The sequence below is a fragment of the Mirounga leonina genome, unplaced genomic scaffold (genome assembly GCF_011800145.1).
Source record: "Mirounga leonina isolate KUSES-001 unplaced genomic scaffold, KU_Mleo_1.0 Mir_53, whole genome shotgun sequence".
Taxonomy (NCBI): domain Eukaryota; kingdom Metazoa; phylum Chordata; class Mammalia; order Carnivora; family Phocidae; genus Mirounga; species Mirounga leonina.
Genome location: NW_023270807.1, coordinates 86,799,964 through 86,810,483, shown reverse-complemented (window position 1 = coordinate 86,810,483; position 10,520 = coordinate 86,799,964). Strand labels below are relative to the sequence as shown.

The window sequence follows — 10,520 nt, the reverse complement described above, 5'->3', positions numbered from 1 at the left end:
AAGAAAGAAAGAAAGAAAGAAAGAAAGAAAGAAAGAAAGAAAGAAAGAAAGAAAGAAAGAAAGGAAGAAAGAAAGAAAGGAAGAAAGAAAGAAAAGTCAAAGAATTTTGAATGATCAAGCCATCTTAATTCAAGCTTATTTTACTCCCAAAGTGAAAGACGTGGAGACTGTTTTAAATAGGTTAATTATTGTGAAGAAGCACGGTGTCATTTCTTCACTCGCTGATATAAATGTCTATTCATGGTAAATAAATTCTATATTCTAAGGAATGTTAAAATGCTCCCCATCCCTGTAAACAATACGCTATGTAAAGGAAATGAAATATGAAACAAAGCCAAAACTCTTATTGCAGCTTTGTTTTGTTAAGTTCTGTGTTCGTAAGATATTGTCAGCAGTGATGAAATGTAGGACTTTACTAAATGTTATCATTTAATGACATGGAGTATGAAAAAACAAAACAAGTCACACTTGATGTTGTGGTTGGGACAAACTGAAAAAGTTATTTCCACATTTATATGACAATATTGCTATAAGCAGTGTTGAAAACTGGCCAATATTCAAGTTTTTTTAAAAAATAATTCAGGTTCTACCCCCTCTGACCATAGAAGTATATGTATCTCGTAGTTTAAAGCATCACAAAACAAAAGTTAAAGCTTTCATCTGGATACTGATCTCATTCTTTTAGGCACTGTATTTTACTAAAAACAATTTTCGGACCTAAGGATTTGAAGTAAATATGAATTATTTTTTAAGAGATTATGCAGCCAATAAAAGTAAATTTAATTACCCAAATGAAAACTTACTATATGAACATAAGGCCTTTCACTCCCAAATCCCTCTACTTCTGTTTTAACAGAGTTTCTGAGTGGGAGAATGTTCTGAAATCGCCCACTTTACAGCTCACTTTCTAAACCAGAAGCCTAGGATTAGAGGGATTTTATCCATGTACAGATAAGCAACAGTAGTTAAAATATCTTCTACATTTAGCCAGCACCTTTGTTCTGTTGTCCTTCCTCAAGTCAAAAAGAAATTTCTCAAAAGGTTCTCAAGCTACTAAATGTTATATTTCAGTTTTTGTTTATCCCATCAAACCTGTGGCACCTAGAATTTATGTGTCTTCTCTTTTTCTTGACTTGAATAGAAAATATCATTCCAGAGGAAGCTCTCAATCCTAAAAACTTAAAAAATCTTTTGTATCATGAGAAAAATAATACTAGGAATAATGGTGCCATTTAGATGTACAGTCCTGCCAAATGAACTCTAACCCTAAGTTTACCAAGAGGCATATTGATGAGAATCTAGTCAATTCCATGATAATTTGGGGGCTGACATTTTGTTGGTGAATTTATAGACTAAAGATTAACTACTTTCACTAAGTGATATATCAACTCTTTATATGTGAGCAGACTAGGAACAAGGGTAGGGAATGAAAAGAAACAGGGAAAGGGAAGTGAGAAATATAGCTGATTTTTTACTCTTGGGAAGATGGGCATTTCATATTGACAATCTACTCTCAGATGCAGCAGCGAGGAGGTAGCCAGAGTAACAACCAACCCATGTAGCAGAAAAGGTCTGCTGCCTTCTCAAGGACGTGTGTTGTAATTACCAACTCTTTCTGGATACCCATTGCCTCTCCTCTTTTTTCTTGATCAGTCTGACTGCATTTCAGTTCCTCCAAGGATGGGTCACTGTTCAGAACCAATTGTTTCTTTTGCCTTTTTTTTTTTTTTTTTACTGATTTTACCTTTTTGAGCTCCTGTAGGTAGCATACGGTAACAGTCTGAACCTAGAGAAACTTATACAGTTCAGCAATCTGTGTGTTGAAAATGTACTATTCCTAGCCTGTTTGATGCTATAAGGTGTAACATTTTCTGGTGTAATGAAATAGGGTTCAGTGTAGAATAATGAGTTCCAGTGTAAGAAAGCATGGGGTTATGTCCCATCTCTACCACTTTATAGGTGAATGTCCTTAGCAAAGTACCTTTATTCGCCGAGTCCTTATTTTCTCATTGGCAAGTGAGTGTAACAATAGCACTTGCTTCATGGGTTTTAAGTCATTATTACATGAGCTCCTGCCTCAATAGTGCTTAGCATAGAGCATGGGATATAATAGACACTCAGTGAATGTTACTGCACAAAAGAGGTTGAACAAAAAACATTGCAAATCTAATCTAACTAGAAGGTAATTGAGTACAGTACCCACGCCTTGTTTAAAGCAATTCCTTGGAAATGTGGTGAAGTGTTTAAGGTTAGTTGATACTCAGAACTCAAGTGTCGAGTGTGTAGCTTTCTGGATTCAAGCCACAAACTGGAGGGCACAGAACAGTGGCTGACTCTGATTCTAATAGCTGACAGAGCCTAACCATAATCCATTAGGCCTAAAGCATCAGATAAACTTGTGGTATTCTTAACATCAGTCATTATTAATTAATTTAAATATTAAAGCAGGGGTGCATCCCAAGGGGAGTTCCTGCCATTCAAGGAAGGGCTTATGGCTTTTATCAAACAAGGTCCAAAAACAGATGATCCATTTTGTGAAGCTCTTCCTTACAGGTTGACTTAATGAAACAGAACTTTCAAAAACTTCCCTTCTAGAATTATTGAGATTTGGCCTTTTAACTACACATCATGACTCACTTTCAAAAACTTCCCTTCTAGAATTATTGAGATTTGGCCTTTTAACTACACATCATGACTCAGAAAAAGAAAGAAAGGAAAAAAAAAAAAGCTAAAGAATCAATAATTACTTTCTAGCCAATTACTCCTTGCTAATTTCGAGTGGACTTGTGTTTCTATAATAAAGTATGACTTGGAATTTAAAAGATGTAGGCTATGTAATATAAATATTGCTCTAGTTATTAGGCTCAGTGGCCCAGTTTTGTTCTTTGTGATCTCCGCTGGTTGTATGACAGTCGTGGAGGGGTCAAAGTAGGTTAGTCATTTTTCATAGCAGTAGTTCATTCATTTGTTATTTTTTATTTGCTTTGGGTTACTCAACAATGCTCTTTCCCAGTCTTTGACATTTATTCCTGCCGGTCAGCAGATGGCATAAAAAGAAATTAAGTACTAAGTTGTAAACTGACTCTTTGTTATGCAGTCTGGTGGAAATTTTGACAGAAAAGCGGCGGTTAAAAACAACTGTTTAAAATAAAGTTTGTGAATGATGCATGGTTTCCAATAATCTATTCTTTCCTTTTTCTCCTGTACCACTGATTATCAAGATTTCAATAACTATAAATAAATTCTCCAGATGCAGAGGCTAAAACTGCCAATCAAAATTCTCTGCAGTCTTTTATGAGTTCCTGGATGAGTGCCTTCCTATTTTTTCCTGGTAAGGAAATGGGTCCAGCATGTCTTATGCTGGGTGCTTCCATATTAACTCTTTCCTCAGAATCTTCTACTTCAACATCTACAAAGTCATAAATGTTAGCTAGCTGACATATACAAAAAAGCAATATTGATACTATTGCCAAGAAATTTCTTTAAAGCGAGTCACGTTCCAAGGCAGTGTTTGCCAAAATGGTGCCATTGAAATTCAAAGGAAGTAAAAGACACACTCTTTAAATACCTCTGTGATTCCTATGAAAAGCCCATCAGTGTCCTGGTGTCTTTTTGTTTGTTTTTAAGTAGGCTCCATACCGGGCTTGAATTCAGGATCCTGAGGTCAAGACCTGAGCTGAGATCAAGAGTCAAACACTTAACCAATTGAACCACCCAAGTGCCCCCAGTAGCTGAGTGTCTTATACCCCACATTGAAGTATCCAAGGGTAACATTTAACCTAGTCCCTCTTGCACTGTCCTTTCCATCTTGCTCCCTTGTTGACAGGAGAGCCCTCTGGGCTTGAACATTTCTTACCCAAAATGCAAGGCAGACAGTGGACGAGCTACATGGATCACTGTTATAGGATCTTGAGTGAGTGAGGTTAAAATTCATAATAGTCATTAGGATGTTAGGTCAAATCAATTCAATCTTCATTTTTAATATAATAAAAAGTCTTTGACTCAGGCAGCGAAATGATTTCTCCAGGTGCGGTTCCCTGCCATTGGTTAGTCATACTGCCTTAGTTTCTATGAGGTTGAGTTATAAATTGCACTGTTATTAGTCTTATTGCCTTGTTTCTATGAGGCTGAGTTATAAATCGGGGAAGGCTTTGCTAATCCCAGAAGGCTTTCTGAAATAGCTTTGTAGTCAAATTAAGACACAATTATTTGGAAGAAGCAGTTTCTTTAGACAATAGTTAGGAATATTAGTCCATTGCTCCCGGGGCTGGCTTCATGAGCACACAAATCTATAGGGGCCCACCGGAGGGCCTCAAGCTTGCTTTACCCACTGCTACTGCTGATGAGGGAGCAGAAGGCTAGCTGAGGACAAAGCACAAGCTGACACCCCGCAACCTCCCCGCCCCCAACAATCCCGGATGGGATTTGTGTGACATTCTTCCAGGAAGCATCCAACTATCTTAATGTTAATGCATTGCTAGCGGGGGGGGGGGGGGGGGGGGGGGGGGGGGACGACAACCTTTAACTTGACAATGGCAAGGCCTCCAGTATCCTGTGAGTCTTCTTTCACATATGAAAATCCTTTCGAAACCTCCCTTTTCTTTACTTCCCCCAACTCCCAAGTATATAATCGGTCATTCCTCACAACCCCTGTGCAGTAGCTTTTTCTGTCCACAGGTCCTGTCCCTGTGCTTGAATAAAACCACCATTTTGCACCAAAGACGTCTCAAGAATTCTTTCTTGGTCGTCGGCTCTGGACCTCACCCCACCAAACCTCACCTATATTCCAAAACCACATTACTGCCATCTTAAGATTCTTAATAATTTTATCCTTGAACTCATGCTTTTAAGTGAAGTGAAATAGGGCAATGGAACGAACACGTATTTGAACAGATAAGATACATATAATGTGCATGATGGCTGTGATTCCTTGTTGCCCCATTCTCATACAATGGTTACAGTGACCCCTGAGCACAGCACTCAGGTGGACCCATGATGCACAGGAGTTCACTGTAACGTGAAGCAAATCAAGGCAATATTATTAGGTTTATAACTAAGTGGGGGAAGGGCAGTCCGACAACCCTGAGAGGCCCCTTTTTCTTTTTGAAAGGGAACTTGCTTCATAAGCAGATAGAAGATAATGGAGTTCTAAGAAACACAAAACAACTAAGGAACTCTGTCATATCTTTCCTTACTCATGTTACTTCCCTGTATTAGCCAATCACATATGCTAGAAATCATGATCCAAAGGAAAGAGAGTGACCCATGGTTACCTTTTCTGTTAGTCTTTCTTTACCCATCTGTAAGTTGAAGGTAGTGTTAATAGAATGTACTTGCATAAGGAAGTGGAAATAAAAACAGTTGAGTTAGTATTCTGCAGCATTTCTGCCCTTCTGATAGGAATAAAATACATATGCAATGTAAGAGCTATAAAATGCAAATTGTGTGATTATGATGATTCTACATACAAGTTAAAGGGCTTTATATTTAAGACTAGAATGTATCAATATAAAAATGAATGATAAAATTCATGCTAATAATTTAAATTTTTATTTTTTTCTTTATTTATAATGCAGTAAGTAAAAATAAAAAAGACACGATGACAAGTCAAGAGAAAGACTGGAAGAAAGGGAAAAGTGTTCATTTTAATACCTCTAGTAGCATGCTATTTTCTGCTTTTTGAATAAGAGGTTCTACATTTTCATTTTCTTCTGGGCCCTGCTAATGATACAGCTGGCCCTCATGGCTCTAGAGTTGTTTGGGTTTTGACCTTCCCCAGTAGGTAAGGGATGGAGTTTGGGACAAAAGAAGGGGAGGTGAGACGCTAACAACTCAAGCCCCTTGCTTCCAGAGGCCCTGTGGACTCTCCTTTTTATTGTTTTAATGGAGGTCTTTCTTGTCTTTTCGAGAATTATCTTAGTAATAGTAGTTTCTAATGGCTCCCCAACCAAAGAATGGTCCCAGTATTTCTCCTTGTTTCTGATTTTCTAAATACACAGAAGCTTAAGTGAGGTTTGCTATTGTTACTTCCTAGAGAGCAAGTTCAAATGCTTGCGTTCCATCATTTACTTTCAAAACCATTTCCTTTTCATTCCATTTTTAATCCCATAATTTGAGGTCACTAAAAGCATTTTACACATATCCTGTGGAGTTTGATTCTCTCCCTTGCCCTTTATTCTTCTGTTCTGATTTCATTTTCATTTATTCTTAGGTGCACAGCATTGCAGTCAGGATCCAGGCCTTTGTAGATATCCTGTTGGTTGCTGCTAAAGGCAAAAAAGAGAGAGAGTCACATTGCTAATGCTCTTTAAAATTCCCCCAAGAGGGACACCTGGGTGGCTCAGTCAGTTGAGCGTCCGATCTTGATTTTGGCTCAGGTTGTGATCTTAGGGTTATGAGATGGAGCCCAGCATTGGGCTTCACACTTAGTAGGGAGTCTTTGGGATTCTCTCTCTCTCTCAAATAAAAAGTATAAATAAATAAATAAATAAAATTCTCCTAAGAGGCCATAACCAACTGAGCAAGATGTCAATCATGTTTTATCCCCACCTTCAACTCTAGTGGCCTTTCATGACCTTTAAGTAAATCTTTTGATTTCACCATAACCTGTTTTGCCTTTTCAGTTTCTCTGATACACAACCTCACGCTGTCTAATTCCTAGAGTCTTAGTATCAGAAAGTGCTAAGGTGTAAATTCTGTTCTGATTTCTTTCATCTGTGTCCTAACAGAAGCTTTAAAGTTTCAGGACAGACAGACTTTGTGCCTGGCCTTACCTGCCCTTACCTGCCTTACTCTAGACAGTTCAGAAACACCAAACTACTTGTAGTTCTTCGAAGGTGCCCTATGTCTCAGACCCCCTTACTTGCCTCATGTGAGTCTTCCTGTCTAGAATCTTCTCCTCTATCTTCCTCACCTAGATAATTACTTTTCAAGCTCTAAGTACCATCTCTGGCACTAGCCCCTCTAGAAGCCCTTCCTGTTCCTTCACAAGGTGAATTAAGAATCATAGGGCCTGTGTTAACCTGGCTGTCACTCTACTTAGCTAATACTATATTACACCAAAATCATCTGTTTATATGATAGCCTTCAGACCACACTGCAGTGTGTCTTTTTATTTGCTGCAAGTTCTGAAGTCCTGGGCACACAGCAGGTATTTAGCATATATATATATTTTTTTGGCCTAAAAAGTGAACTGAATAGATGTATTCTAATCTAATATGTGATATCTTTTCTGGATATTATTTATGTGGCTCTAACCCAGAGATCACCAATATATGTGTAGAAATTATATACATCAGTTGGGGTACCTAAGTGGCTCAGTCAGTTAAACATCTGACTCTTGATTTCGGCTCAGGTCATGTCTCAGGGTTGTGAGATTGAGCCCCAAAACAGGCTGCATGCTGGGCATGGAGCCTGCTTAAGATTCTCTTTCTTCCTCTCCCTTTGCCCCTTTCTCCCCCCAGCATCACACTCTCTCTCTTAAAAAAAAATTAAATTAAAATAAACAAAATAACTTAAATGCATCAGCATTATTCTTCCAGGATTTTTAAAGTCATAGGACCTTAAAATTAGAAGGACCCCCAGAATCTCCCACTTGTTGCCAGGATCACCTTTACATAGCTTTGGTCACTCGTTATCCATTTTATTTTGTCATTTAATTTAATTTAAATTTTATAACCGAAGTTGGGGGAAGAGGACGATTGAAGAAGAGAGTTTCTTGGGTCCCTTCTATCCAAAGCTAATCCCTAATATAAATTCTCTTTTCCAGAAGCCTGTTCCAATCAGAGATGAACTACTCATATCAGAGGTAGGGGAAAAGTCACTAGAAACTTGGGCAAATCCTTTCGTAAGAATATCCAACAGAAGACTCCACAAAATTTCCAGGTATTCAAGAGTTCTATTATTAGCTCAGCTAAGAAAAGCCTTTAGAAAACAGTTTGGGTCCTCCTCATGGGGTTTAGTCAGAATTTTAACTTCTTAGGACTTTTTCAAATCTTTCCTTCTGGACAAAGTTAATTGCCTTTGGTTGACATTTTCGTCTGTATCCTGCATCACTTATAAGATTGATGTCTGTTTTTCTCAGACTAGAACAAGTACACTGGATTCCAAGAAACAACATCCATGTTTTTCAAGTTCTCCAGTGTCACCTATCTCCTTATATATCTGTCACAAAAAACCACAGACTTTAGGCTTCTGGTGGTGAGAAAAGCTAGTCTTGCTGCTCAGATTGGAGACTGATCATTTGTCCTCGTATCTAGGGGCCCAGCCTAATGAAGAGGGCCTGGGCCAGAAATCTCACACGTGACTTCTCCTTCATGTACTCATGCAAGCTCTTTATGAGGCTTGAGGGTTTCTTACCTTGTTCTCTCTGCTGAGTCCCTCTACTGCCGAGATAGACATTGCCTTCTTAACTTCGCCAGCTTATTTTGAGAGGTGAGGGGAAAAAGTATACGCCGAGTCAAAAGTGCCGTGGAAATGAAAATAAGGTGTTCACTCTCCTATCCGCATGGAGAGTTCATCTTTTATCTTCCTTTGCATTACAGACTGGTCAGTCCAGATGGGGTGGAGCAGAGAAGGAAGGGCCATGAGAGATGAGAGGAGGCGTCCAGCAGGAAGAAAAGATAGACTAACCCGTGTTGACTTGTTTCTCCATGTACTGATTTAGACCTCTTATTAATCAGAAGACTCCTGGATCCAGAATGTTTTTCTCTGAAAAGAAAATGTATTGCCAAATTATAAAACTAGGACAATGAGATGGGGAGATTTCTTACCTATGATTTGACTGTGGGTTACCTCCTCCTCCCCATGTTTGTCCTTTGAGAGTCAGAACTGCTCTGAAATTTAATAGATACAATAGATAACGGAGCCCAACTTGCTTCTGGGCAGTTCTATAGGGCCCACAGCACTCAGCGCCATAGTTAAGTACCACCCTGTGCGGCCTGTGGCTTTGTGCCCACTGTAATAACGAAAGCAACCGATAACTTCCTGCTCCTAAAGACAAAGCATGCGCGTGCCTCAGGTTCGTTGGGGCGCCCTTGTGTTCCTCCCCCAATGTAACTAGTGCTTCATCAGTGAGCCAGGACGGCGCAGGCAGGGATTGTTTTCTATTTTATTTTTAATGTTCCCTCTAGGCTCCAGACTCACTGGAGACATCCTGACACAGAATGCTTTGCCCAGCACAATGTGATGCCCTTTACCTAGTAAAAGAGGGAGTCTCATAAAGGTGCTGCCTTCCCCTCAGAACAAACAACGGAAATGCATCAGGAGAGCTCAGCTGCAGACAGAATGCACATCGTGGAGTGGGAGCCACCACGGGATTCCTCAGATGAAAGCCAATTTCAATGAACATTGTGCTTCACAGGCTGCTTCCTCTTGCTCAGTAAGAGCTGCAGAAGGAACATCCCACTTGCGTCTGCTGACACAAAAGAATGCTGTGGCTAGGAGATCTTATCAAGCCTTCCTGTGCCACAGTAACAGAGCTCCAGTTGTGTCTTATAAGAATTGCTCATTGTTTCACGGGGATGACTGGCTCCTTGGGGTGGGATCTGATGGCAGGTCAGGGAGTGGAGGTAGGTGGTACAGGAGGGGGTCAGCCAGCCACGTGACCCAGATTGCTGGCTCTGGGGAAGTCAGCTGGAGGAGCGGGCTGCACCCAGGTCTGCTGAAGAGCTAAATCTTTGAAGTTAAAATATGCGTATGCCTTCTACTTACTAGTGTCTTCAACAGTGTAAATAGAAGTGATGGTCAGGGTTTCTCCTTGGTATACGCTCTTCCTTCTCTTTTCATCGAGTCATCTAAAGCTGTTTGATCCTGGTAAAATAGAAGAGAATAAAGGAGAATTGTTTTGAAAACAGAAACGTATTCACTTAAAACCATCTCTGGACAACTTTGATGCGAAGCAAACGTTTTAGTGCGTATGTTATGAAGTCAGAAATTTGTACTTGTTTTATGAGGATGAAACTCAGGTTTAACATCATCACATTTATGTTTAAGAGTACAAGTTAATAAATTGAATTAACTAAATTTGGCCAATTCGAGATGTTTCCTTTGCTTAGAAAGTTCATGGCTTCCCAGTTTAGGCTTTTTCTTTCTTCTTTCTTTCTTTCTTTCTCTTTCTTTCTTTCTTTCTTTCTTTCTTTCTTTCTTTCTTTCTTTCTTTCTTTCTTTCTTTCTTTCTTCCTTTTTCTTTCTTTCCTTTCTTCTTCTTTCTTTCTTTCGATGAATTGATTGATTAATTGATTTTAGAGAGAAAGAGAGAGAGCAGAGTGGGGGGCAGAGGGAGGAGAGAGGGAGAGAATCTCCAGCAGACTCTCCGCTGAGCGTGGAGCCCGACAAGGGGCTCGATCCCAGGAGGCTCCTGAGTTAAACCAAGAGTCAGACGCCCAACTGACTGAGCCCCCCCAGATGCCCCTGGGCCTTTTTTATTGGGAATATTGATAGTTACCTGTATCGCTATATGGAGAGTAGAATTATGTTTTGTTCTCTTTCTTCTTCCTCTTTCTAAAGGTTTGTTCCAGTAA

General features: G+C 39.5%; 1 long non-coding RNA gene across 2 annotated transcripts; it reads right to left on the bottom strand.

Moving 5' to 3' along the window:
• Nucleotides 1-5,540: 5,540 nt before the first annotated feature.
• Nucleotides 5,541-9,288, bottom strand: LOC118000807. 2 transcript variants are annotated; one of them, XR_004676562.1, is made up of 3 exons: nucleotides 9,198-9,288; nucleotides 8,359-8,709; nucleotides 5,541-6,266 (listed from the first exon to the last, which is right to left on the bottom strand). It is a non-coding gene; the product is annotated as an uncharacterized LOC118000807 (long non-coding RNA). The 2 variants fall into 2 exon arrangements; XR_004676561.1 differs by lacking the exon at nucleotides 9,198-9,288 and adding an exon at nucleotides 8,794-8,946 and having other exon boundaries at nucleotides 5,542-6,266.
• Between the last annotated feature and the right edge of the window lie 1,232 nt (nucleotides 9,289-10,520).